This window comes from Sturnus vulgaris, chromosome Z, assembly GCF_052056855.1.
Source record: "Sturnus vulgaris isolate bStuVul1 chromosome Z, bStuVul1.hap1, whole genome shotgun sequence".
Classification (NCBI taxonomy): domain Eukaryota; kingdom Metazoa; phylum Chordata; class Aves; order Passeriformes; family Sturnidae; genus Sturnus; species Sturnus vulgaris.
Genome location: NC_142283.1, coordinates 81480482 through 81485558, shown reverse-complemented (window position 1 = coordinate 81485558; position 5077 = coordinate 81480482).

Sequence of the window (5077 nt, the reverse complement as noted above, 5' to 3'; positions counted from 1 at the left end):
GCCCCCGCCGCCTCCTGCCCGCGGTGGCCGCGGCCGCGCCGCTCGCGGTTTGTTTGTTGTCGCTGTCGCTGTCGCGGCCGCCGCCGACACGTCCGGGCCGCCGCCGCCGCCGCGCATGCGCCACATCCGGGTCCCGCGGCGCCTGCGCGGCGCGGAGAGGGGCGCGGGCGGGCGCGTTGTGTTTATGGTTGGCGGGCAGCGCTCCAGCGCTCCGGCGAGGGGAGCGGCCGGCGCCGGGCGCAGATGCGAGAGCGCGGCTGCAGCGAGCGGATCACGGGATCCGTGACGTGGGGAAAACGCCGGGAGACCGGGCAGTGCGGGCCGGACCCGGCCCCGCCGTGTCCCCGGCCCAGAGCGCTCAGTGCCGCCTCCAGCCCTTCCTCACACACCTCCAGGGATGGGCGCTCCAAAGCTCCCTGAGCAGCCCCTGACCGCCCATTCCATGGGGAAATTCCTCCTGGTGTCCACCCTGAGCCTCCCCTGGCCCAGCCTGAGGCCGTTCCCTCTCCTCCTGTCCCTGTTCCCTGGGATAAGATCCCAAATCCCCCCCGGCTGTCCCCTCCTGTCAGGGAGTTGTGCAGAGCCACAAGGTCCCCCCTGAGCCTCCTTTTCTCCAGGCTGAGCCCCTTTCCAGCTCCCTCAGCCTCTCCTGGGGCTCCAGCCCCTTCCCCAGCTCCGTTCCCTGCCCTGGACACGCTCCAGCCCCTCGGTGTCCATCCCGGGTGCGGTTCCAGAGGGTGCCAGCACTGGGGGAGCCCCTGGGCCTAAAAATGTGGCTGTGGCAACACAACCCCAGCAAATGCGCAGCCCCACAAGTGCAAAATCTCTCAAATGAGAAAACACCGAGATGGTTTGGACTGAAAGTATCATAAAAGTTCAACAAATTCCACCCCCTGCCATGGCAGGGACACCTTCCACTGTCCCAGGCTGCTCCAAGCCCTGTCCAACCTGGCCTTGGACACTGCCAGGGATGCAGGGGCAGCCACAGCTGCTCTGGGCACCCTGTGCCAGGGCCTGCCCACCCTCCCAGCCAGCAATTCCTTCCCAAGATCCCATCCAGCCCTGCCCTCTGGCACTGGAAGCCATTGCCTGTGTGCTGTCCCTGCCTGCCTTGTCCCCAGTCCCTCTGCAGCTCTCCTGGAGCCCCTTCAGGCCCTGGCAGGGGCTCTGAGCTCTCCCTGGAGCCTTCTCTTGTGCAGCTGAGCAGCCCCAGCTGTGCCAGGCTGGCTCCAGAGCAGAGGGGCTCCAGCCCTGCAGCATCTCCGTGGCCTCCTCTGGGCTGGCTCCAGCAGCTGCACGTCCTTGTGCTGTTGGAGCCCAGGGCTGGAGGCAGCTCTGCAGGTGGGCTCTCACCTGAGCACAGGGGCACAGGGGCAGAATTCCCTGGGATTCCGGCTGGGGGATCAGCCCCGGGCAGGAAATTGAGGACAAGCCCAGCACACACAGCTCTGCATTCCCATCTCCTCACCCAGCACACGCCAACTCCCCAGAGGAGCTCAGATGCGAAGGAAAATCTGTTTTAGGACTAGAATGATACATCCTCCTGCCCTTGTGGCGTTGAGCCACCACTGGAATACAAAGCAGAATGGAAAAAGGTGTGTGAAGTACCTTATCCCCTGAAAAATGCAACTTATTTTTGCTGAGTGCATTTGGCAAGGTGCTGGCGTGCTGCCACAGCCACTCTAACAAGAACCAAGAATAATCGGAATTTTAAAAAATTGTTATATCACCCCATCAAAATTTCCTGCTCACACTGTTCAGTCATTTATAGTCACTTCCACATCCCTTAGTGTTGAAAAGCAATATATAATGCTCCTATATTTGTCATCTCTTCCCGGGTGGATGTGATTGAAGCCTCTCCACGCCAGGATTTGCTGCTCGCAGTGCAAATTACCTATTTCTGGGAATCTGAAGGGATTCTGGGCGGGAGAGGAGCGCTCCAGGTGGGAGGGGAGTGTCCCACACCGGATTCCCAGCCCGTGGCACTGCTGCTCAGGGCTCACAGCTGGGACAGGCTGTGCACCAGTGTGGTCACTGAGCTGAAAATAGGGACAGCAACACACACGGAGCTCTTTGGGGAAAAAAGGCCAATTTATTGTACAGACAGCCCGGATTTAAAGTGTGTTATGTGCAGCTAGGACAGGACAGTAGTTCGTTGGACAATTGGGAAAAACATCCTTGGGACAGCACCTCAGGATGGATCCCACGGGAAACACACCAGGGGTTAATCTTTATTATGAATTCCATTCTGTTTTTCACCACGTTATCACTCTGGGAGACTCCTCCCTAACTGAAGCTGCAGTCAGCTTGTCAGCCTGGGAATGGAGCTGAGAGACAGGAGAAATCCAGGCCTGGAAAGGATTTCCAAGCTGCAATTCCCTGGCTCTGTGAATGTGTGTGTCCACACACCAGCACCTCCCTCTGCCAGGCACGGGACTAATTAACCCTAATTGAACAGCTAATGAGCACGGTCTGTTCCCTTTGTGGCCGCAGAGCCACCTGCAGCCCTTGGGCCGCGGGGATTTCCTCAAAGGCAGAATGTTAGCCAGGCGGGGAAATGTTCCAGTTCCTCAGGTGTGCAGAACGGGAGAGTCAGTGCGAATACACCCTGTCAAACCCAGCCTTGAGGAGGGAGGCAGTGAGTCTAAACGCAGCTTTTAAGAGAGAAGAGGAAAGGGTGCTGTGAACCTCGGGGCAGCACTTTGTTTTATTTATTTATTTGTTTATTTATTTATCTGTGGGGCAGCGCACTGACCCACCCCCCGCAGCACAAATATTGCGTTAAACCCCAGGGGAGGCCAGCGGGGCGTCCCAAAAATCCTGCAGGAACGTGCTGGTCTCTGTGCTGAGGCTCCCGGGGCAATCTCTGTGTGCCCACCCTGCTCCCCACAACGCTGGGGTCGAATTTCCCCCCCGGGCAGCCGGCCAGTGCCTTCGTGCTAACAGTGAGAAATTATTGGAATAGAAAGAATGAGAAGTTAATGCCCCAGGGACTCGGTGCCAAGCCACTGATTTCAGGCAGACCTGGGCCAGTCCTGCCAGCTCGCCAGAACGCAGATTTCTGGAACCAAACCACCCCAGGTAAATAATTAATACGCTTTTCCTTACAAACAGACACAACGCAGTGAGAGCCAATTGTTTTTAAAGTCTATTTAAAAAAAAAAAAAGAAAAGAAAAGAAAAAAGCTGAACATTCCCACCGTGGCCATGGGGAACAGCTGATGGCAGAGGCTGGGATATCCATGCTGGATCCCAGAATCCTGGGAGTTTGGATCTTTCTGTGCTTCCTGGCACTGACCCCCAGGAGAACACTGCTTTGGACCCGGGGCCTTGGAGAAGGTTTCCAAATTTGAGTGATGGAGTTAAAATCACTGGTGTGATTGCACATGGTGAAAAGTTTTGAATTTGGGGTTTTAGAATATAATAATAGGTATGGGACAAGATGGAGGATTGTGAGTGTTGTCTCTTTCTGTCTTCTTCCTTCACGATTTCAGGCAATAGTTTCTGGTTGCACAGTCAGTGCTGCACTGCGGGGCACGGGAGTTTGGTTATTGGGTCAAAAGTATCAATAATAGAGGTGTTAGTTCTCTATTGGACTGTTTAGCTTTCAAAGACCTTATAACCAGCTCGGTTCAGCTCCATTTTGCTCACTTTTAGCTCAATAGCTAGAAGTGCTAAAAAACTCTCTGTACTTTAAATAAAATAAAAAAAATAAATAAAATAAATTTTAAATAAATAAATATATACTTATATATATATTTAATATTATTATATTATATTTAATATATATTTAAATAAATATATACTTTAAATAAAATAAAAAAATAAAATACAAACTTTTTAAATAAAAAAAATTTAAATAAAATTTAAATAAATTAAATAAATAAAAATAATAAACAACCAAGCCCGAACAAAAATTCTGTCTCTCAAACATTCAATCCTAACTCTAAATGAAAACAAACAAAAAAAACCCCCCAGCCACTCTCACACCCGCAGCTGGGTCTCCCTGCCCGGCTGGATTTAGAGCCCAGACTAGGCTGGGGCTGTCCACAGTATTCCTGTGCTGCAGGAACTCCCTCCTCAGCATTTCAGGGACGCTCAGCCCCCCTGCCCTGCCAGCCTGGGACATCTCTGCTCTTACAAAACTCCTCACGTCTCATTTCCTCCCCCTCCCTCTTTCCCACAGCACAAAAAGCTGCTTCTGCAGTTTTAACAGGTCCTTCCACTGGTAACAGCTGGGAAAAAAAAGGAACTAAACTTTGAGGAACTCTTCCAGGAAGGCAGAGGGGTGGTTAAAATGAGTTACCCGAAGCTTAAAGATAATTTTAAAGGATCTTCCTTTACGTCCCCAGAACCTGTTGAAACTCCAGAGTGCTTGTGTGCTGTCAGGGGAAGCTCTCGGATAGGCAGATCTCTTTGAATGCAAAGGAATTTTGCTGTCTGGTGATCAAGAGATGATTAATGGAAAGATAAACTCTCTGAGAAATCAGGCAATCTATGATCCAAGCCTCTCCTGACGGGCACACGTGTTCCCATTAATTTAATTCATGTTTCATTAGCAGTCAGGATTATGAAGTAATCTGGTATCCAGACTCAGGAGCAGGGAGCGTGGTAAGCAAGGACACACGGGCCTGCTATAGAGAGGCAGCTGCGGTTTCAAACCCTAAAACACATTAAATTGGAAGGACAGAGATTTTCTATGACCCCAGCACTGAGTGTACTCTGATTCACTGGCGTGCCCAAAAGCAATCATCTTTTAAATTGATAGCAAATGATCCGGCCTTGAGCAGAGACCAAGCAGCCTTCAGCTTTTGTTCTCAGCTCAGGGGAAAGGAACATTTCCTCCCTTGGCTTTCCAAGTAGAATAAATTGCATTAAAATCGCATTCGTTTTTCAGTCGTGCACCAAACCCCCAGGCCTGTTACGTGGAGAGGGCCCTGACCTGTTGCTTCAGTTTGAAACTCTCTTCCCTTGCTGTGCTCCTCCCAAAATGACCCGTTCTCACCCAGGATTCACACCTGTGCCCCAGCCTTGCTGCCACACCTGTGGACAGGTGTGAAAACAGCAGCGTGGGGCTG